General features: G+C 38.5%; 1 protein-coding gene across 4 annotated transcripts in view; it reads left to right on the forward strand.

Moving 5' to 3' along the window:
- ACVR1 (activin A receptor type 1) overlaps positions 1-24298 on the forward strand; it is a 125122-nt gene that overhangs the window by 40479 nt on the left and 60345 nt on the right. The window contains exon 1 of one of the 4 annotated variants that reach the window (XM_045558949.1): positions 21293-21298. The exons of the other annotated variants lie outside the window; for them this stretch is intronic. The gene's annotated coding sequence lies outside the window, so the exon portion shown is untranslated. Of the gene's footprint in view, positions 1-21292; positions 21299-24298 lie in introns of those variants that run through there. 4 annotated transcript variants of the gene reach the window in all.

Genomic DNA, 24298 nt, shown 5'->3' on the forward strand with positions numbered 1-24298 from the left:
GTAGGGGCCATGATAGTTACATTTGGGAACACCACAAGAGGGGGCATATAGCTAAGACAGGATGTGGACTTGGGGGCTTCTGGAAGTGATGCTGGAGCTGATCCTGAAGCATAAGGTTTGCCAGGATTTGCCAGATGGAAGAAGACATTTTAGGCAGACAAGTGCAAAAGCAGAAGGTGAACGAGAACATGGCATCCTCAGGGAGCTGGAAGGTGCAGTTAGGGTGAGGGTACCTATGGGGTGATGACTCGATGAGGTTGGAGATGTCTCGGGCCAGATAATGAAAATCAGGAATCTACAGGTGCTAGGGAGAGCCATTGACAGCTTTAAGAAGAGGAGAGGCACCAGTTTTTCCTACTGCTTTCCATTTAAGCCTAGGTTAGACACTTAGCCATTTAGTGATAGAGAAGTTTTCTTATTAAGTTTATGAACTTGAACTTGGTAATGCTTTTGGTTTTTCTATAACTTTAGACTTCATTCACTCCACAAATATTTAAATGAGTTTGGTACGATGGTGGCCCAGGCATTGGAGATACTGCAGCACATTGGCTACACAGAGTCTCTACACAGTGAAGCTTGCTCAATGGATGATTGACTGCACCATTGGGAAACAGAGGAGACTACAGAGGAGTTGGCTGGAGTACTGCTGGTGGGACAGGTCAAGGACTGGAATGAGGCAGTGGTGGGGTTTGTAAGGTAGACTTGGTTTCTGGCTTGGTCAGCAAGGTTCATCAATGGATCCATTGCAGAAGATAGCACATAAAGGAAGATGAGCAGGGTTGGGCAGTGGATGAGGTAGACATGACTTTAGTCCTGGGAACCTGGATGTATTCTTATACCCTTTGAGAGACTGTTCTTGATAGACCCCCATGTTGTTCTACTTCTCTTTGTGCATTTTTTTTTACTCAGTTATCCTCCAATTGGCAAGCAAATTATTGGTAAGCAAATTAAATTAAAAGCAAACCTGTAAGTTAAGAACTAAACTACTAAATTAAGTGAAAAATGTTATTTTTACTTTTTTATTTTAACAAGTTTGTTGGGTGCCATCTCAGTACTGGAGTAGATTGGAAAACCATCTCTAATTAAAGAGTGTCCCTTCCTGTTAGCATAATTCCTGAGGAATCCTGTAAGTAATTGTGAAAGAAATGTCTAAACAGAGTATCTTTGAGCTAGAAGGAAACTTAGCAACTTGGGCCACCACCCTGGGCTTATAATTAGGAGTAAATGGATACCAAAGAAGGGTGAGTGACTTCCCAGTGTCACACGGCAGTGGTGCAGGGGCATGGCTAGCCCACTGGGTCAGTGTTTTCTCTGTTGGACCTTGATGACTCCCTGTGTAATTCCATAGAGATGATGGAGCAGAGTTGGAAGAACTCTGATGTGCAAGATCACTCAGTCAGTGGTAGACCCAGAGTTACCTACATTCTTGACTTTAATCTTATTTGAAATTAACTCACTGTTCATAGGTCAACAAGTATTTGATGACTAACTAGTATGGAAGGGATACTACCAAAATTATTATACAACTAAAAGATAAATAAAAGACTATTTTTCTCTTCAAGAGTCTTGCAGAGTAGTTTTTCAGATAACTCATTTATAGGACTGGCAACTACTTCTTATAAAACACACAGCTTGTCTGACAATAATTATGGGTATGTAGTATATATATACACACACAGTAAGAAAATAAGGCCACACCAAACATCCCCCACCCCCAACTTTACTGGATCTTTTTTTGCGTGTTACCTTGTTCTTTCTGTACAGGAGGCAAGCAGTTTCTTGACTAGCCTTGGAAATGCCTATATGCCTGCAGGCAAATAATAAATTAAACCAAACAATTAGAAAAAGAATGTTGGTTGTCTTATTCAGTTTATTTTTGTTGAACCTTAATTAGGTTGTATGATCTGGTGAAAATTTTATTTGAGTTGGTAACTGACATAAATATTTGCAAGAGGGCATAAGGGTATTTGTTACTTTTTGCTACTGCTTTGCATTTAAGCCTAGTGTAGACACGTAGCCATTTAGTGATAGAGAAGTTTTCTTACTAAGTTCATGAACTTGAACTTGGTAATGCTTTTGGTTTTTCTATAATTTTAGACTTCATTCATTCCACAAATATTTAAGTCAGTTTGGCACGATGGTGGACTAGGTATTGGAGATACCGCAGCACATTAGATAACACAGAATCTCTACTTTCAAGAGGTTCCTCAATGAAGCTTTGCTAAATATCTGTCTAGTGAAGGTAAATAGACATAGGAACCCCAGAGGAAAGCTTAGGAGAAACAAAATGCCAGACACCCCATTAGAAAACCAGAAAATCTGGTCCTGGCCCCGTGGGTGGCAGCCCTGTGAACTCTTGTAAAAGTGCTTTGAGATCCTGAGTTGATGAAAGCCTGTATAGTCTTATGTGTGAGGATAATCATCAAGGATTGCCACACTGCTGTGAGAGGGCAGCTAAAACATGGCTGTCTCATGGTCGTGGGGAGTGCTGAAGTGCTGCTGGATTGGGAGGTGCACACAGGAGAGGCGATCTCTACCAGCGAAGTCTGCTTCTGTTTAGGGAGTAGTGGGTTGGGAGAATGGAAGAAATGACCAGTTCCTCCTTTCTTCCCTCTGCCTGTTCTTAATCCCTGTCTACCATAGGTGCTCTAATTCCTCTCTCAGAACTTTTCTAAGATGTAGATACAGCTGCAGTAGAGCTACTTGGATTTAGTCTTGGGGAGAGGTCATGAAGCTCAACTTCTCATGCAGGAATTGACTTGACTCCAAGGGTCAACGACAGATCTGTTAATTGGGTAAGAGCTGATGGGATTTGAAAAGAATGAAAGACAGATAGAAAAATAAGGGGGAAAGTGTGATGGATCCGTTGGATTTCTTTATTGAGCTACCAACTGCTCTAAAAGGCCTATAGAAAGACCTGCTATGTAATTGGTAACATTATGTAGACCAGATATGTTGTGTCTATTTCCTTTCCCAAACTAGTAAACAGAAGACTCCAGTGGACCTTGTGTAGGGAAAGAAATAAGGAGAGAAAAGGGAGAGAGCAGGAATGGGGAAGAAAGAGAAAGGAGTAGTGATATGGGCTGCCTATGAGTGAGAAGAGTGTGTGTGTGTGTGTGTGTGTGTGTGTGTGTGTGTGTGTGTGTCTTTCTGTCTTGTGGAATCTGTTTTTCTCTGAAGTCACACCTCAATATCTAGTGAGGAGTTGACTAAGGGGATATTCTATTTTAGTCAGTAGCCTTCCTATTTGGTGTCTGGATTTCTTCTAAGTCACCACCAACAGAGGAATGAGTATGGGGCTATTAGTCTTTCATATTCCCTCTTTTCAGGCATTTTTGCAGACCTTTTGTAATATTTATTTAAAAATTGCTATTTTGGCCAGGTGCAGTGGCTTACACCTGTAATCCTAGCACTCTGGAAGGCCAAGGTGGGAGGATCACTTGAGGTAGATACAAGCCTGAACAAGAGTGAGACCCTGTCTTTGCTAAAAATAGAAAAATTCACTGGGCATCGTGGTGTGTGCTTGTAGTCCCAGCTATTCAGGGGGCTGAGGCAGGAGGATCGCTTGAGCCCAGGAGTTTTAGGTTGCAGTGAGCTATGATCATGCCATTGCACTCTACCCAGGGCAACAAAATGAGACTATATATAAAAAAAAATTGCTATTTTGATGAGTCAAAATGGTCAAATTTCAGCAGTTTCATAGGATTCAATGTAATAATTTAACCCCAGTCACTGTCACTCTCTTCTTATGGCCACTCCTTAAATATTAAGTTTATAATAATAGCTACCATTTATTAGCACCCACTCTATGCCATGTGTTTCACATGTGGCAATTCTGCAAGGAAGTCATGATGCCCGTTTTGCTGGTGGGAGACAGCATCTAGGGCAGTTGGCTCAAGATTACATGGTGAGTGATTGGCAGGGCTGGGATTTTAGTTCAGTACTTCTTGGTTCAAGTCCAGAACCCTCTTTGTGCTACTGTAGCCCACTGCCTTTGTTCCCTCAAGATTTATCCTTGATCCTCTTACTTTATATTTCTGGCACAAATAAATGAGTCTTTGGCTGGACAGATGAAAGAGATTTTGATGGACCACCAAACCACTTCAGTTGAGGGTTTTGAGGTTACGGAGTATAAGTAGATTGTCTTCAGAGGTATAGTCTGTTACTTAATTAAGTCGGTAATTAAGTAATCTACAATGGGCCCCTCTTGATTCAGCTAAATTATACTTTAAATTCTGGAGGAGAAAGGTGCTCTGATATTTGGGCCTTACATCCATCACTGGGGCCAAGATGTTAGCAAAGCCCATCTTCTTGGTATCTCCACTTCGGCCTGTCTTCTCTCCAGGCTGTGAGACAGACCTTAATCTTTTCCTTAAAACATTCTAGAGATTTTGTTCTTCCTCATGACCTGCCTTCCCTTCCGTTTTTTTTTTCCCTTCATTCTTTAAAAGTCTGGTGAGTTTGAGCCCTACTCAGTACCCAGATATACATCTAGAGAGAATAGTCTTTCCATGGAAGAATTCCTTCCCCAGATTTCTGGGGAAATTTTTGTGTTTTTCCAAATCTGGAGAAAAATCAGTTATGAGGTAAATGGGAAAAAGTCTTAACAGTTCTCTTGTGAGAATTAAAACAGTCAACGTGGGGACATGAGTAGATAGAAGGAATCCACTGATGTCAGGTTGAAAGCAGGAACAGGAAAAGTTGACCTGTGGTGTTGAAGGTAAGATTGACTTTTCTTGGAGCCAGATCAGGATAGGAGCATGTGGGAGAGAATTGGTCCTGATTGCCTGTAGCTGTTGCTATGTTATAAATGTGTGTTTGGGGCCCAGTCTACTACCAGTGCATCATCCTTGCAAATAAAACAAGTTTATGTGCATAGCATACTGTATACAAATCCTACACGTGGTATTCCAAGAAATAAGTTTCAGAAGCAAAATAAGTCTTTAAATTGTCAATTTCTACATGTGATTCTGTATAGTACTGTTAACTTGTGTGTAGATCTAAATGTGGGTCATTGCACGGGTCAACAAACTTTCTCTTTAAAAGGCCAGATAGGAAATATTTTAGACTTTGCAAGCCATACGGACTTTGTCACAACTATCAACTCTGCCATTTCAGTGTGAAAGCAGCCATAGACTATGTAAAATGAACAAAGTATGCCTGTTCCAATAAAACTTTTATTTGCAAAAACAGACTGTGGGCTATGTTTTGCCCACTATTAGAATACCATCCAATAATGTTTGCTGGCATTTTCTAGGATTTTAATATTTGCTATAGTCTACAATTCTTTGTAAATACTAAGTATGATACTTCCTATTTAATAATCTTTTTAGATATCCATAATAATGAGTAAAGAATGTTTGGAAGTATTTTAAGAATAATATATTTTTGGGAATTCTAGAGAAATTCCTGGAAATTTCCATTTCTCATGCTTATTCTGTGTAAAATAGGAATAGTACTTTCTCTCAATTTTGTTATTATTAGGATTAAGTCAGACAATTCAAGTAATGTCAAGTAATTCCACAGCAAGATCCACCGTGGTTTATTTGGGTTATGGGTCTGGGTGGACAATAGGGAAGGTATGAGTGATTCTTGAAAGGGCAGGGATTTGCAATATTTGGAAGTCACAATTTCTAGAAGCCAGGGATATAGTTATAACTAAAAAGTTGAGAAAACTTGTCCTGATTTTTTTCCCCTGTTGCTTAGCTGCTGTGTTGACTGCCAAGAGCTTGTTTGATTCTAAGTACTTTTTACGCTTGACTGTTATTCAGGTCTCTTCATATTACAATGACTTTTCAGAAACTATGCATGTTCCTTTAACCAAGATTAAAGAAAAATGTACTACCATGTTAAATGCCCAAAACTGGAGTTAGAAAATTTGACTGAGTGTCCCTTTTCCCTTTCTCATAGTCACCCTCCAACCTCCTTTACAGGAATGTACTCTTGACCTTTATGGGCCAGGTTTTTGCACAGGTTGATTGGCTGCCAATAATTAAAACTCCATAGCCAAACAAATAAGTTGACTAAAGTTTTAGGAAAAAACTCAGCTCAATGAAAGTTTTGTGACAAGTGGCTAGAGTTTGTTACATAGACATTTATTTTATAGCACTGAGTTTAATTAGTGTGTGTCATTTTTTTGAAGTTTGTTTTTGTTTTTTTAAATCACCGTTGGGGTTTTGAACACAACCGCTTTCCACTACCTTTCAAGTCTGCCAGGCTTGCATAGTGACATGAGGATATTTGTGGGGAGCTGGATCCTAAGTAGAACATTTGTAGAGTTAAATATGCAGAATTTGTTCAACACTTGAGCTGCTGTTTTACCAACCTGTTCTTCCGTGTAGTACACCACAGTTTTTACTTCAATCCGTGGGTTATTTGAGAGCCCAGTGAATTTTAAAACAAATGCTAAAATATATTTAATTTGGAGATTTGATGTTTATGCAATAACTTTTGAGCACTAACTGTATACTAAGTGCTGTGAAGGAGGGTTGGGATAGAAGAATAACATGTGATCTTTACTTAGTTGTAAATTGGTTTGGCAGTTCATGGCAGAGAATTAAGTGCCAAGTTGAGTCATATAGAATATAAATGCCAGAGGAATTAGAAGGGGAAAGATCTGGAAAATATAAGAATCTTTAGAAAAGGCTGAACAGGGGTAGGAGAACCCAAACACTGTCTTGAAGGATGGGAAGGAATTCCACGCAGTGAAGATGAGAGGGCTGGGATGTTGGAAGGGGAGTGAGAAGTACCTTTGTAATTTAAAAAAAAAAAAAAAAAAGCTGATCTCTGATTCTTAAAAAGAGAATTAGAAAAATATACACCAGTATTTCCTTATTTTCTTGCTTATCTAAGGCTCTCACCTATATGGCATCTATAACTAAAGGACATGGTTGACCCAAGTCCAGACAGGTTAGCACTGGCCTCCTCCTCAGATGCAGCTGGTCTTTGTCAGAGGGGAAGGCAACTTTAGTGCGAACCTGCCAAGTTTCCCTGGCCCCGGCGTCTCGGAAAATACCAGTATTTCAGCAGTTTGTTCTGAAACTCAAGGGTTTGTGGGTGCTGCTCAGCTGATGAGTTTGTTTTCAAGGGTACCCACTTTAGGAATGGAATTTTACTCTTATACTTTGCTAAACCATTGCTGAAAATGGCACGTATCTGGTTGACCTCTCTATGGGGGGGGGGATATTTTTATGTGTCTTATTTTCAGTGTGCCTTTTACATGTCTAGATTTTCTTTTCAAATAGATTGTGAGCCCTAATTTAAGCTGAAGTGAGGAATGGTTTGATCGTATCTATAAGACACTTCCCTTGATTTGCAAGTTGGCTAGGAAGATTTTCTTTTCACATTATTATTTAGGAATGTGGTATTTGGGGCTTATTTTCTGCTTAGTTGTATTTACATGAAAGTTTTCTTGGCACAATGTTCTTTGAGGTTAAAAAAAAAGGTACTGTTTTCCAAAAGAAGTAAGTTCTTCAGTGTTTTGTGTTATTTAATGATTTGAATGGGAAAGTTTGGTTCTAATAAAAATTTCCTTTTCCTCTGGCAAATGTTGATGTTTTTCAAATCTTCCTAAAGGAAAAGGGAGCTTGGGTGGCTTTTTGTTTTTTGTTAGTTATCTCAAACTCCCCTTCCCTTCCTTTAGGCTTGGTGTTCCTTCTCCACTATTGTTTTATGAGTCTTTGAACTTGATCTATCTACCCCTGAAAATGTTGCTTGAAAATGGACCTAAACCAGATATTTCTAGTGAATATGTAAAGAATTGGTTATTCTGGCATACTGGATATCTTTCAGAGGGGCCAGAGGTCTGGGAAGGGAGGAAGACTTTCCTTTCTATACTTTGTACTATTCAGAGTTTGTTTTTAACCAAGTATTAATAGATACAACAATTACTATGTACAAAGTCATTGTTTTTTGTTTGTTTTTGCAGGGAAGGGGGATGGTCTAGCCCAAGTGCATGGTATGTGGGCTTGAAAGGTACTTGATCTTGAAATGTACCAACTACAGGTCTTAACTGGGTTTTGTGTTGTTGAGAAAAATAATTTAAAGACCAGTAGAGATCCATGACCTCCACACACTGCTTATCAGTGTTTTCAAACTTTTCCATACTTGCTGCACTTATAAATAAATCGGCTTTGTTTTATGGTCCCCATTGAAAGGCGTGTCCAATGCGCACTTCCTTTAGCCAGGAACTTAGCTGCCTTTAGCATATTCACAACTGCAGAATTTTCTTCTGCTTAGCTGGTTTCTTTTCTTCTTCCCCTCTGTAGCCCTGAGCACATGGCGTCGCATTGCTATAGTGAGGGCTGCTGGAGAACTTGTAATTCCAGAAGCACCTCTCCTACTCCCTGAGTCCCCCAGTGCACAGAGAGAGAAGCTCTGAATGAAGGCACACTGCTCGAAGGACTGTGGGCAGATGTGACTGGGAACCAGCTTTAAGGCAGCTGAGTCAGCTTTACCCAGGAGCTCTCAGTGGCGGTGCCAGAGCTGACAGTGCAGCAGCCATTTCAACAAATCACCTCTTTTAATGCTCTTCATCAGAGATCAAATCTACAGGGTAAATTCTTTGCCACAAATGATTATGTTGTTGCTTTATATTAATCTATTATAAGACAGTTAGGACCAGGCTCATAGTTCTTAGTTCTTGCATTGCGTTCATGATATACTTTGTTGGGTGCATCTGCACAGCTATTCTTTAACTTTAGCCAAATTGTTCAAATACTACCAACATTTCCCTACGTATAAAATGCTTCTGCCAGATTTTTCACCTTACAGGGCTACTCCATTCCTTTTTTTTTTTCTTTTAAATAGACCTTAATTTTGAGAGCAATTTTAGGTTGAGCAAATTGAGCAGAAAGTACAGAGAATTCTATATGTCCCCTACCACCTCTTCTACTATCAATATCCCACATCTGAGTAGTACATTTATTACAATCAATTGACCTACATTGGCACATCGTTATCACCCAAAGCCCATAGCTTACATTGGAGTTGACTCTTAGTGTTGTACATTCTGTGGGTTTAGACAAGTGTATGGTGACATGCATCTACCATTATAATATCATACAGAGTGGTTTCAGTGCCTTAAAAATCCTCTGTGCTCTGCCTGTTCATCCTCCTTTCCCCACTAGCCCCTGGCAGCCACTGGGCTTTTTACTGTGTTCACACTTTTACCTCTTTCAGAACTGCATTTTAATATTACGTTTCCTATGGAGTACTTTGAAATCTGTATAAAGAAGTCTTGCTATTCAGGATGAAATGCTATTAAGGTTGTGATAAGTTATGGGAATAATATGAATACCTACTTGGAATAGAGTCAGTAAGATGTTTCTATAAGGGGACACCAGAAGTATAAAATGTTGATGTATGTGATCTATATGAATTTAATGTTTGCCTTGCTCAGATGTGGTTTGAATCTTGTATTTGGAGACAGAAGTAAGGAACTCAGGATTAAAACCTGCCAGGGTTGGTCTATATGGCCTCTTTGGATTTAACATTAAAAAAAAAAAAAAATTCTGTTTTTTAGTTTTTTTAGGGACAGGGTCTGGCCACGTTGCCCAGGCTCGTCTTGAGCTCCTGGCCTCCAGCGATCCTCCTGTTACAACCTACCGAGTCACAGATTTAACACTTTCGAGGAAGGTCTCTGATAGCTGTCAGGTGTTTTCTTTTTTTTTTAAAGGAAAGCTTAATTTATTATTTTTTTAAAAGCTATTCTTTCTGTAAAAATTTACTTTTGATAATTTCAAGTAGTACAAAACAGACTACAAAACAGTATAAAATACAGATATATAAAAAGATAAAGATTCTTCCCTTCTTTTTCTTTTTTACCTTTGGTTGATTGCTTGGAACACACACTTTCCCACATACACACCATACAGACATTTTTGTATACAAAAAATATGCATATTAATTATGTTTAAAAATTGGTGGAACATGACCACATATTTTATTTTACAACTTGCTCTTCCTCTGCATTTGATATATTGTGGACTTTTTTCCTTCTAAGCAGAATTTAATCTCAGTCTAAGTAATGCCTGCTTAGTGTTCCTTGTATGTCTGTAACGTAATAATAACCAGTCCTCAAGTGAGAGGACTCCAGTGAGAGGTTAGCCTATAATTTAGAGGAGGATGGGGCGGGGGGAGACCTTTCACGTTAGGGACAAAACTAAGTCCATGATTGTTGACATTGGGCTTGTAGTCATTAAGGATGTGAGTTTTTAATTTCCAAGGCAGATGATCCACTGTTTCAGGCTGTTGCCAAGGCGTCAGTTTTGTCAGATTTTTATTTTCTGGAGGCTGTGTTAATGTATTAGCATAGTTGTTTGTTCTGGCTACTGTCCTTTGAGTATTTTGAGATACTTTCATGTCCTTTAAGGTGATGTGAGGATGAATTAGTGTTGAGAGGAAGTAATGGATAACAGGGATAGCATTAATAGTCTGACTTTATTTTGTGTATGTATTTGAGGGAGGAGAAGGAGATGATGGCTGTAGTTAATCGCTAACGCTGTGATTCTTAATTATGAAACAGGGTTAAAATTATTCAGCTGGGTAGTTTCCTAATGTGGTTAACAGTGAGACTCATCAGAGAAGTTTTCAGATAATCCGGTGTTGGGAATGAATATTTGCATTTTTGTTATTATATAAAGCATTTGTTTTTAGAAAGTTAACATAATCCATGTATGCAAGATTAAAAAGACACAAAAGAGTGTAGGGTGAAGACTAAGTCTCCCTCTTCCCCCTGTTCCCCAAGTACCCAGTTACCATTGCTGCTACTGATTTCTTGTGTATTCTTTCAGAGATTTCAGATCATATATAATATACAAGCATATAACCATATAGAATATTACATATTTTCCTTTATTTTACACACAGGGTAACAATACACAAAATGTTGTACCTTTTTTCATCAAAATAATATTTCTTGGAAGTTCTTCCACCTTGGCGCTGCATTTGTTTCTAGTGGATGCCCGATATCCCACTGTAGAGATGTGCTGTAATTTATTTAACCAGTACTGTATTGATGGGTGTCTAGATCATTTCCAGTTTTTATTATCATGAACAGGGCTATAGGGAATAATCTTGTACGTACATCATTTCAAACTCATGTGAACGTATCTGTACGATCCATTTTTAGTGGAATTGCTGGGTCAAAGGCTACACACATTTTAATTTCTGTAGAAATTTATTGCCAAGTTGCTGTGTTCGTAGACCTTGAGAAGTTTTAGATGACAGCAGCAATGGGTGAGAACACTGCTTCCTCATACCCTTGCCAATCACAGCACGATCGCCAAACTGATTGGCTTTTTTTCTTTGCCAAATCAGTGGTTGATAAGTGGCAGTTTAGTGTAACTTTAATTTGCATTTTTAAATTTTGATCGACATTGAGCATCTTTTCGTAAGTTTAAAAGCCATTTTCATTTCCAGTTCTGTTCCCTCTGTGCGTGTGTCCTTTGTCTATTCTCCTACTGGGCTATCGACTTTTATGATCAAAATATTGACTTCTTATCAAAATATTGATTTTTATTATCAGTTCATAGCCCCCTCTTTTTTCTCCTTGTGACATGTGCTATTTATATTTTTCCTCAGTTGTCTGTTTGTTTAAAAATAATATTTTGTGATGCAGATTATTAACAATTTTGTATAGTTAAGCTTACCAGTTTATTCACTCAACAAATATTTATTGAATGCCTCTCATGTATTAGGAACTTGTTCTAGGCATCAAGCTATACAGTAGTGAAGAAAACAGACCCTAATTCTTACTCTATGGAACTTACATTCTTACTTATATTGGAAGAGATAGTCAATAAAAGATGACCAAATGGATTTTTTGAAATAAATAAATAATCTTTTTGTGGCTTCAGGGTTTTGTATCACAGTTAGAAGACTTTTTCCATTTCTGGATTTCAAAACCTACCTCCTGGTTCCTTTTAGTGTCATGTGGGCTTTTTAAGATTTAAATCTTTGATCCATCTGGAATGTTAGGTATGAATTCAACTTAATTTTTCTCTAAATACTTTATTAATTAGAGAAGGCTGAATTGTTGTAACCAAGGGACTGAAATATGCTGTGGTTCAAAGAACACAGATTATTTTTTCTTCATTTAACAGTCCCAGTGTGAGTAAAACAGGTCAGCAGAACATCCCATATCCACTGATCATTCAGAGGCTCGGGTTCCTCCTGTCCTATTGCTCCAGTAATTGTCACTGTGGTTATCTGCATGGTCAAAGCTGAGTTGCTGCCATATCAGGGTCCCCTTAGTGGGGAAGGCAAAGGAGAAAGTCCAGGGCAAGTGGTCAGAAGTAGCAGACATCACTACAACTTGAATTGGTGAGAACTTAGTCATATCTAGCTGCAAGTTAGGCTGGGAAATGAAATCTCTGCTGGCTACCTTGCACCTGAAAAGAAGAGAAGAAGGAATTTTAGAAGAAATTTAGACGATGAAAATTAGCAGTCTCTGCCACATTGACTAGTCATTTCAATTTTACTGAATAGTTCCAACTTTTCTCCTTTGATTTCTTTTGTAATATAAATTCCCATATACATGTTGGTCTATTTCTGGGATGTCCATTTCGTTTCATTGATCTGTCTGCCTATGCATGTACTGGAATCATACTGTTTTTTCTTTTCTTTTTGGTAGGGATAGCTTCCTTCTTTTAAGTCTTATTTTACAGAATTTTCATACTTACTTGTGTGTGTGTTTGTAGTTTTTTTAAAAGTATGAATTTTAAAATAATTATGATCTAGTCACCATCCCCTCCCTCCAAGAAGAAAACCTGTTAATATTATTATTGGGATTTTGTTAAATGTGTAGATAACTTTGTAAGAGAGTGTTCATATCTTTATAATGTTAAATTTTTTTTATTTGACTGCATAGTGTTATACAGTTCCTTTGGGAAACATTGACATGGACTGTAGTCTTTCTGTATCCTTTGACCCATCAAACTTAGTTAACTGAAGAAGTAAGTGAGAGGAAGGACTAACTGATACAATGTTGTCATAATTTTATTTTCATACATGATTTCTAATTATGACCAGGAAACTGATTGTTATTTCTCTATTCTACTAAAAACAAACTTGGAACTTGTAAAAACAATTTTCCTCAGTTTGAAGATACGGAAGAGTTGATATTTCAGAAGTTTATTGCATAAACTTATTTGTAACGTACAAACCTGGGCTACTTTTTGCATATATACGATACACAGTACTTACTACTTCCACAGTGTGTGTGTGTATGTGTATGTTGTGTGTAACAATACATATTCAGCTTTTGTCTTTTCCTTTTTACCTTTTTAAGTATAAAGTAAAATAGATTTACACATGAAGTGTAAATAGCTTAGTTAATTATTGAAAGGTCAGTATGTTTTGTGATCACCACAGTGGCCAAGAAATAGTATATTATATAGTATACACGCAGTAGTAATTGCTCCCTTGCCTTTCTTTATAGTCTGTCACCCAAGTGTTCATACCTAGTATTACAAGTTAGTTTAGCTCATCTTTTTAAGTCTTGAAAGTCTTTTAAACCTTACATTTCACCTCCAGCGCTTTCTTTCCCTTACAGTTAGTTTCTATGTTGAAGAACCCAGTCATATGACTTCTAGTTCCTTACTGACTGGATTTTGGTGATTGCATCCTTGTGGTTCAATTTAACTTTTTTTCTTTCTCTTGGTAGCAAATGCTATGTTAACACCACAATCTGGGCACAAGGCATAGTCATTGCTACAAGGTGGGCTATTTTTTGTAGGCCTTTTTAGTGGACAGAGCCAGGAATTAAATATATAAAAAAATACTTCATGAGTTCATTCCGATACTTCCAATTCGAATTCAGTTTATAAGGTTTTTCCTTAACCTTTTGTATATTACATCTATATCTCCTTTATTCCACACAGAGAATTCTGATTCTCAGAAATAGCAGGAGAGGACAGAATAAAGCATATAGTTACTCATTTGCTTTTTTCAATATTATACACACAATATTCTCAATACTGCTACAATATTAACATGGCACCATTGGTTATGATAACTGAAAACTGGTAAAAATTTATTTTTTGCATGCTCTCCCCATTTTCCTCTTGATTTTTTTTGGGGGGGTATTTATAGTTGTTGAAAATTGGGCAGATTTAAAACACTGATTAGCTCTTAGATGACATTTGCAGGAGGAGTAATTTTAACTTTGTTAGGTAAAATGTTGGATTTGTAGTTATGTTTAGAAAAAGTCCTTATCTGTTAGAGAATTTGTGGGTGATATGATATGACATCTGTGATTCTCATTAAAATATCCCAGGAAGAAAATGTGAATAGAGGAAATGAGATTGCTTATTTTTGAAACTGGGGGTAGGATGTTGCTTATTTTTGAAACATGAAGGTTTCAAAAGAAGGTATATTATACTTTCTGATTCTATGTAACTTGAAATATTTGTAATAGAAAATTTAAATACTAATTTTATAAACAGTGAAAAGACCAGAAGATAGGGGGAAGAAGATAGTAAGGAAGAGGGGAAATGACTAAAGAATGAGTGAGCCCATTCTCAACCTGGTGGTCCAGGCTAGTGGTCTACAGTGGTCCCTGAATCTAAGAAAATGGATGATAATTAGAGTAAAAAGAAGAGAAGGCTGAGGTGTGGGTCCTTGAAGAAACTAAGATATAAGGGATGAGTGGCAGAAGAGGAATCCCCCCTCCAAGGAAACTGAGAAGGACCAAAGTGTAAAAGTAAAGACACTGGAGAGCAGAGCCTATGAACCTCAGCTAGGGAAGAACCGAAGAGAAGAAGGGCTTCATTGACACCACCATCCTACAGAATAGATGAAACCCTCCCATCAATCTGAGCATCTCCCAAATTGCTTGGGGGTGAGGGTGGATTCTTACACCTCATCACAGATCAAAATCACTAGGAGTGAGTCTTGGGAGTCCATGTCTTGAGAAAGCTGTCTGTGAATCTGAAGGATCAGGTATGAACTAGGACGAGGTAGAAACTTAGCAAGGGTGTTTCAGCGAATCAGCTGGTGCAGAACACTGTGGACTGAGGACTGGGTGGAGGACATGGAGGGCATCTGCATGGATTGCTCTTCTAGAAAGTTCTCTGTGAAAGGATGAAGAGGGTAGACATGGAGGCCCTGGGGCTGATGGAGGTGGTGATGGTTGAAGGAGTTGTTGGTTATGATGATACAGGAGAGATTGCCTATACACGGGGAGAGTGCAAATGGTTCTCAGTGCAGGATGACTGAGTAGTCAGGCTATGCCCATCCCTAAGGAGGAACGAAGGGAGTCTGAAGTGCTGGATGTAGGTAGCGCCATGCCCGCCACCCCGTGTTCTCATAGTTCTCGTCGTTTCCTTGCCTCTTGTTAAATGGCAGTCTTGTATGTGTAGAAGGGCTTGTCTGGTACGCAGTGGTGTTTTTCAGTTATTTACTTTGAGAGTATTGGAGGGATTCCCGCATTTCCACGATGATTTCATAATCATAGCGTTGGAAGGCTGTGGGCGAGGATGGAGGTAAGAATCCTCTTCCTCCTGTTTTCCTCTGCCTTGGGGGTCTTTGTTTTGTTTTATTTTTAAAAACAGAGCGGATTTACCATTTTCTAGCCTATAGGCTTTCTACCTCTGTGTACTTGGGAGCATCATCTATTTTTAAAATTTTGTTTCTTTTCCCCCACTTCACATAGTGCATTTATTTTTACTTTTAACATTGTTTTCCTTTTTAGGGCAGTGAGTGTTTTTGGTTGGGTGGGTGGTTTTTTGGTTACATCCGCTTTCTGGTCTCTGTCCGCTCCGTATCCACCCAGAACCTCTCCCTGTCTCATCGCCCGTCTCCTCCTTGTTTTCTGTTGTGGTTACTTGGATGCTAACCCGTTCAGCTTGTGCACTGACCCTGGTACATGGCTCGTTTTCTTTCTCATGATCATATTTATACTTTTGATGGATATATTTAAATGAACAGCTGTGCATTTGTTGAGTCATACCACAATTATCTGATTCTGCTTTAGCTGCTCGACTGGCAAAAGCATATTTCAAGCTAAATTGTGAGAGAATTCCATTAATCACATTCTATTCGGAGGAGGGCAGAGGAGAAAGACCACTAAGAAAAGTTTTTTTTGTTTGTTTTTAAAGATTAATGTTAATTGGTGATTCCATTATTTAGAGTAGGTTGATGTGGTTGCTATTGGATGTGTCTCTTAGAGAAACTTTACAATGGTGTAAATAACTATAAACGGTTTCATGATGTCAACCTTGTAGGCAAAATTCCCTGGAATAATTGATGTACATACAAAGTTAGTTGTTGGTGCTAACTGTAAAGACCAGGGCTCTTCACATTCCTTGAATTCATTGACTAAGTATTTTGTTTTAAACCTCCTAGAAAGATAGCATCTAATACAGATGATGTTACAACTGTTTTTTTTTTTTTTTCCCCCAAATATACTAATTGCTAACTGTAACCTCTGGTTGAGTCTTTGGCTTCCATAAGCTGGATCTGTTTTTCTCTTGACAGTTCCTCGGGGTTCTTTCTGAAGGTCATTAATAGGCATGGAAGCCTGACTTTCCGAATAGTGTCAATAAATGTTAGAAGACTTCAGGGGAGATAATATGTCAATTTCTGACTTGTAGGAGATGTATTTTCAAGTTACAGAAGCTGTCTCAGAGGTCACTAGGAATGGCTCTGGGCATATCAGCTGGTGTCTGCAATTGGAGACTCAGGCAGTCCTTTCCAAATGAGATATTGTCTACCAGGGAGTTGTCTGGTGTACCAGAGCCTGCCAGCCGTCTTTTTGTTTGGCTGCTTCTCTTGGATGACACCCTTGAAAACTGGAATCCAAGTTACAAATGATATCTTTTAATTTATCTCAAATACCCAGTTGCTACTATATTAGATTGAGGACATGCAACAGCTTCCCCCCCACCCTCCCCAGTCATTTCCTTGTCAGGTGGTATAAAACTTAAACTACAGCTTCCTCTCCCCTCCCAAACCAAAGTGTAGCCTAGACTAAGGAGTTAAAGGGAATGTGTTTTACTTTATACTGAGTGCCCAGTAGGTGCCAGGCATGGGATGTAGCCACGAGCCAGGCAGAGTTCTTACTCCCATGCTGCTTACATTTGGGTATGTGGAGGCGGGTAGGAGAGGGGGAAACACAATAAAAATAAACTAATAAGTGAGAGACAAATTTCACCCAGTGTTAAGTGATATGAGGAAGATATGGCAGGGTAACATAGAGCATGGGGTGGGTGAGAAGGTCTGGGGCGGGAATGGGCTTGGAGCGTGGGGAAGAAGGGAAGGCTCTGGTCAGGCCCGTGTTTAAAGGTGGTTATTTTCACCTCTACAGAAATGTGCTCCAGTGTCTCCCATTAGAGGGGGGAAGGGATATACTTCCCTGGCCCTGACATCCCTTTTATCTTATACAGCCCCCATTCAAATTATCATAGGGTTGTCATGTTAGCCTTAGAACTGGGACAGCTGTGTCAGATGGTAGGTTCTTCCAACAGTATTTGCCCAGTAACGGGAGGGATAGAAAGGTCTACTTTATTAAGTTGAAGAGGAATCTTGAGGTCAGGCATGGTTAGAGGGCCAAGACAGTGTGTACCTAGGACTTTTGGGAAGAAATGGGATTTTTAAATGGATTCCAAAGTTACATATCTAAAAGAATTTTATGGGGGGAATAATGGGGCCCTCCTAACTGTAGGTAAAAAAATGGTTCTGGTCAAATTTTGCAAAATGATGGCAGAGGGAGTGGGCTGTGAGCAGCATTGGAAAATATCACAAAATAGTTGGGAGGTGAATCAGTTGAAACAGAGCAGGAGAACCATGGCTATTTGATACAGAGGGAGTGAAGTGGAAAAAGAGGGGGACAGTCTCCAGGAAGTCAAGCATGTTGAAATAAAACCTAGTTTTGAGGTATCAGTTAAGCATGCAACGAACGGATGATCAAAACATTGCAATCTCAGAAGCTTAACGTAGCTATTATTTGTATATCTGGTAGGGGAGTAGCAAAGTCTATTTCATTCCATGTACAATTAATTACAGTCAATATACTGGGGATTCTTTGATTCTTACATAGCAGCCTAAGCTAAACCCTTCACTTATTTTCATTCAGTAAGCCTTATCTTTTCTTTTTCTTGTCATTTTATAGATCATATTGTTTGCTTTCCTTCCTTCCCAAACCATATCTTGGGTCCATCTGTCACAGCTGGAATGTTTGTAGCGCAACTCAGTCAAACCCTTTCTTTCCTGAAATAATCTATAATTATTTCCTCTAACTACAGGATAAACCGATCCAGGGCCTGGTTTTCAGTTGTATAGGACTTGTCCAAGAAGCTATTTGTATTCATCTATCACGAAAGATCAAATTACATGCTAATATTCCGAAAGTAACACCCCACCAGAAACCCTCCAACAGCAGTGAAGTCTATATAAAACCAAGCCCTGGCAATGTGCACATCGCCAGTTCAGACGGAGTGGGGTGTTAAAAATATTTAACAGGTCATTTTTGAACTGGAGAAAAGACCCTGACTTAACTTACATGGTATGATGGTTTCTGCTTAGCCTTTCTTTGCAGCTTTTACTGACAGCTCATGTCTCTTTTCACCCCTCCCAAAGGCCCAGGTAGTTTGGAGCAAGCTGCCCTTGGGTTAGCTCATTGCCTATGGAGCAAAGAGAGATATAAATGTTCTCACATTATCTAATCAGTTGCACAGATTTTTTTCCCCACTTAGTGGTGGTTGATATAGGTCTATCTTCCTTCAAAGTTTCATGTCTAGAATTTGTCTTACTGGCTCTAACTTGGCCCCCACATGTGCCTTACATTAATTTTTTTTTTTATTTTGAGGTGTGAGTTACAGGAGAACTGAAGAGTACAGAGGGGAGTGGGAGGTAGAAACCACTGACACACTCTTGAAGAGGCTTATTTTTTCTTTGACATCAATGTCTTTTTTTCTGGGGGATAGGGGAGGGAGGAGGTAATTGGAGATTACAGAGTATATGCAATTAATTTTGAGGCTAGAGAAATAGAAAGAGGGCATGAATAAAAGGTGGCCCAAATAATGAGGACAAAAGATTTTCTCTGAGAGGAAAACAAGATTATTGAAGCCCAGAATGATTTGAGACTTGGATAAAATGTTAAGGATGACAAAACACGATTGCTAAACTATGGCTGGCTAGTTAAACAAAAGTTGTTTAGAGTAGGGGTTGATTAAGACCTGAACTCTGGTTGGGTGGTCTTGGGTTTGACCTTGTGTCCTTGGGCAAGTTGCTTCTACCCATCCATTTTCTTATCTATAAAATGGAATTAATATGAGTATTTATCTTAGAGTATTTTGGGGAGAGATTGGATGACATAATGCATTTTGTTCTCCATGCACAGTGCCTGGCTCATTAGTAAGTGCCACTGCTGTTAATGTGATAATGATATAATGTTGACAGATGACTAAGAGAAAGCTGGATTACTCTAATTCTTTTTTCTGCTTTGCCTCTGCCTTTTATATTAAAGAGAATGACTTTTTTTTTTCCTTGTAGAAGGCATAGCACAGACTGCATAAAGAGATATAAAGAAAAAAAAACCGTTATGGGATAGTAGTGCAAGCCCTTCCCAATGGTGAGCAAGCATAGGTTAAAGAGTGACTTCACGTGGTTGATGTAAAAGTCGTTCAAAATAGAGATGGGTTAGATTGTATGACCTGTCTTTTGAGATTCTTTCTATTAATAAAATCTAGTTGAGATGAGTACCAAGAAAGTCCCTATTGAGTGACTTAGGTACTCAGTAAATTATGTATTGAACAAATGGCCAAACCAAATGAGTTTAGGCCACCAAGCCAGACAAATGGACATTTTGTCGTATTTTCCGATGGGAAAGAACCTTAGGTTCCATCTTACAACTTTCCCCTCACTCTCAGTATCATGGATAACAAATTGAATGCTGCTCATAAGTCTAGGTTTTAGGAATATCCTTTATTGCCATATTGTAGGTTGTCACCTAGACTGCCTAATATGGAGTCTAAAAGTTGAACATGGAAGTGTATTCTACTCAGTTATTCTGTGACCAATATCAAAATGTTTTTCTGGGGTGGTGTATTGCAGTGTATCTCTGGCTTTATCCAGCTGTAACATTGTGATGAGTGAAAGAAGTACCGAACTTGGTCTCTTGCCCACACATGTTAGAAATTGAGCTAAACGCTAGCTAACTGGATATCAGTCTGATCTATAAATGGAGTTTGAAAAGTACCATGGGATTTGGAAGGTGGTTCTGTCTACCCTCGTGGTGTATCTGTTTTTAGTAGAGTATCATGGGAATGTTCTGTCTCCCAAGAGGGAAGGCCTGAGAACATTGTAAGAGATGCTACTGCTTTAAAGAGTTTACCTTAGTTAAGGCTGGAAGTTTCTAACCATTTTCTGAATAGCAATTTTTCTTGTGTCTGAAGATCAGTTACCAGGGATAGAGGGTCTTATCCGTGAACAGAAGGAAGATGTGTATACACTAGAGGCAAAAATGCATAATCTGAATGCTCCAGATAATATTTTACAATCCTCAGTAACCTATGGTTTTTCAGTTAGGGATTTTGGCATTAGGACATTGTATAGGGATTTAGTTGAACCTAAATGAAATGAGCAGTTGTGAGTATCTTCTTGTTACAAGTTTATATCTCATTTTAAAAATATTTGTGTGTATAAATTATTCCTACATGAAAAAATATCTAATGCTTTCTTCCTTGACTGTTAGACTTGTTGAATTCCTTGATGTTAGAGCTTAATGAAATTTCTAAAACTGTAGAACAGTAGCATTTTTGTCAGGTATTGGGTAAGTTTTCAGGCTAAACTGTCCCGTACCATTTAGTTATCTGGTATATCAGAAGGATGGGCATTTAAGGAGCAAGGCAGTGGTTCTCAAAGTGTGGTCCAAGAACCTCTGGGGTCCCCAAAATTTTCTCAGGGTTCTGCAAGGTCTTCTGTCTTCCAGTGACATATATAAAGCTGGATTTTATATATATATATACTTCAACCAATACAATATGTCATAACAGATTGAATGTAGAATCATATATGATCATATATGAGAATCCAGCTGTCTTCTACTAAGCCAGAGAGATTTACAAAAATGCAAAACAATGCAACTTTCTCAGTATGTTTTTTTAAAAAAAATATAGTTTTTTAAAAATTAAAAAAAACACGGTAGTATTTTTATAATTATTTTAATACAAAGACAATATTTAAAAAATTCACAGTTTTCATTTCTAACACAGATAGCAATAGACAAGCTCCTCAGAAGCTCCTCTCAAGAAATTTCCAAGAGATCCTGATACCTAAAAGTTGGAAAACCACTGGAGTAAGGCATCTCTGATCTATTGAATCATTGACCCTCCCATCTGCCACTATCAGCTTCTCTTTCTTGCCAACTAACATCTGAAAACTCCTTAGCCAAAAATACTTGACAGCAGAGGAGTTGAAAATTTACTTTTAAAGCCCATTTTTTTAAGTATATTTTAAAATTATAAATAGATCCTTGGGACTTCAGGTTGAGACTTCAGCATACTGATGTTTCTTATAATTAAAATGTGGTTGGGAAATTCCAGAACATTCTCCTTTCTACATTCTTTTTTTTTTCCCCCCTTTCGTTTTCGGAGTGCTATTTTTAATAGCTGAATTAACTGGTCAGGAGAGGCACTCCAAACCCTGAACAAAATGGCAAGCAGTAAGTGATAGTGACTTTTCCCCCAAACTTTCTTGGCAGATTTTGAGCTTTCTTTAAGCAGTAGGTTAGTTTGGGGGACTGAATTTATAATTCTTTTTCTGTCTTCTATTTATGAGCCTCAATTAGTGTTTTAATTTTGCTTGCACAATGATAATTTATTGTTTAGGTATTTAGGGCATGGGTTTTCCTGATTTTGAGACATAGAAAATATGCCAATGGTGATTGCTTCTTAGATTTTCTTTTTTTAAATAGTGAAAGGATTCTGTATTTTGAGGCTTGTTGACTGATAACTTTTACTATTACCTGAACTAAACTACAGATTAAAGTTACGGAGATGATAAATCTTTTAATCTTGCCATTCCTTTGCAGGTGCATGTGGTGGGGAGATGGGGGGGCACTGCTAATTCTTTAGAATTTAAACTTAAATTGAGCTGATTAATCCAGGGGAAATTCTAATTAAACACGTATTCAATGTGCATCTACTTGGCTCTGGCAGTGATGAACAGGATAGACTAGATTTTGCTACCATGGAGTTTACAGTCTAGTGAGAGAGAAGATGTTCAAAAGCACACATAGGTGTGAATATATAATTATTAATTGTGATGATTTCTATGAGTGAAAATTAACAAAGTGGGATGTGAGAGTGAGAAGAGAGTATTTAAGGGTTTAGTCAAGCTTCTGGAAGGAAGTGACGTTTGAGTTGAGATTTGAAGGATGAGTAGGAATTCGTCAGGTTGGGCCCTGGAAAAGGGCCCATCGCAGGGAGCATCCCGTGCGAAGGTCCACAATAGGCAGGAAGCAGGCCGGCTCAAGTGACTGGAAGGATGGATGGTGGAGACTAAGGGAACGAAGGGGTAGTGGTGAGAACCAAGGGGGCTTCATGGCAATGAGGATAGAGAGGTGAGTAGAGGGCTTAGGGTGCCCTACCTCAGTTCTGACCCTGCATCCCTCTCTAGCCTTCTTGGATGTTCTCCAACTTCTTATAACTCTTCCAGGCTCTCTGTGTCCTGGCCACTGTGGTGTATTTTCAGTTCTGAGGTGTGCCTTTAGTCCTTAGGACACACCCTGTTTGCCCTGGCCACGGAGCCTCTAAAGAAGCTAAGAAACTGCCTTTTTCCTTAAATGTTACCCTGTCCTTGTCCCGTGTCCCACGCTGCCCTTTGTCTAGTACCTGCTGCTCATCTTTCTGGTTCCTGGTTCCTATTCAGATTTTACTTCCCCATGGAACCTCCCTCACCCTCCAGAAAAATCTCAAGTTGTTTTGTTAACTATGTTCCTTCCCAACACTTAATTCAGTTTTTAATTATATAATTTTTGGAAGATTATTTGATTAGCGCCATAGATCTTGTGAGCTCCATGATAGCAAGGACCACGTTTGTATGTCTTTATCATTTTAGGTTTCTAATGTGTAATACATAGTAGGCTTTCAGTAGTTTTCAAGTGGATGAATACATTAATGAATGAAGGACTGGGAATTCAAAGGTAAGACTGGGATAAGAAATAATTTAGTCCAGTGATTTTTCAATGGCTTTTGTTGACATATTCTATCAGTTAAAAAGTTTTTTGGTGCATCCTCAATATGTAAGTTGGTTATGTGTTTTATATGAGATAAAAAGTACATTTTATAAAACATACAAAAAATAGAAATTAAAAAATTAAAGATGAAATATTTAAGGTATTGCTAATGGCAATACCTTAGCATCATATTACCATTAATGAAAAATCTCAAGGCACTCAGAATGATGTTTATTATATATGACAGTGGATGCAAATCCACTTTTTAAATATTTTTAAATTTTGAGTTTGAGGAGACTGCTTCATGTCATATTGAACTGAATATTATTACTTTTTCTCTAGGAAAGTGGTTAAGAAAGAACCACTAGGAATAGGCAATGTCAGGCCCATCATTTTCTTATTCTCTGGTGCTTGCATTAATAACATACTCAATCTCTAGTTTCTTTAATGGTTTTAGAACACTTGTTATTTGGGGAGGGCTCATTTCATTATGACTAGCCATTATAATTCTGCTTAAATGGACCCTCAAAACTATTGTGTATGGCTGTGCTCCATAAGCAAATCGTGTCCACCCTTTTGCATTATGTAACTCCTACTCTTTCTGACAGATACCTCTTCTAGACTGTCATAGGCAGCTGAGATAGAGAAGGTTCAAGTTATTTACCACTTTATTAGATTATAACATTTTTATAAAAAAGAAATTTTGTTACTTTCATTTCATAGCTCAATGAATGCCCCTTGGATGTGCCTACCTGTTTTGGAGATGAGTGGGCTAGTACTTGAGACTACCATAGACAAATGATTATGATTCAGAGTGGTGTGGACCGGTGCTGGGGGGCTGAAATTACTGCTGACGGAGAGGTGTTTCACCAAGTGCTTGCCTTTGAGCTAGATCCTGTATGGCAGGAGTAGGGGATTGTAGCAGAGGCGTGGAGGAGGAGGTTCAGGGCAGTTGAAGCAGAGGAGAACAAACAGCATATCCATGCTAAACAGCCCAGAGATGTGTTGGAGGAGGCAGCCTCTGGTAGTGAGGGGCCACGATGAGGGGTTTGTATGTTCCCAAAAGGGTCCACTATAGAAAAGATCTGTGTGGACGTGGAAATAGTAATATTAACAACA

Source organism: Lemur catta, chromosome 8, assembly GCF_020740605.2.
Source record: "Lemur catta isolate mLemCat1 chromosome 8, mLemCat1.pri, whole genome shotgun sequence".
Taxonomy (NCBI): Eukaryota; Metazoa; Chordata; class Mammalia; order Primates; family Lemuridae; genus Lemur; species Lemur catta.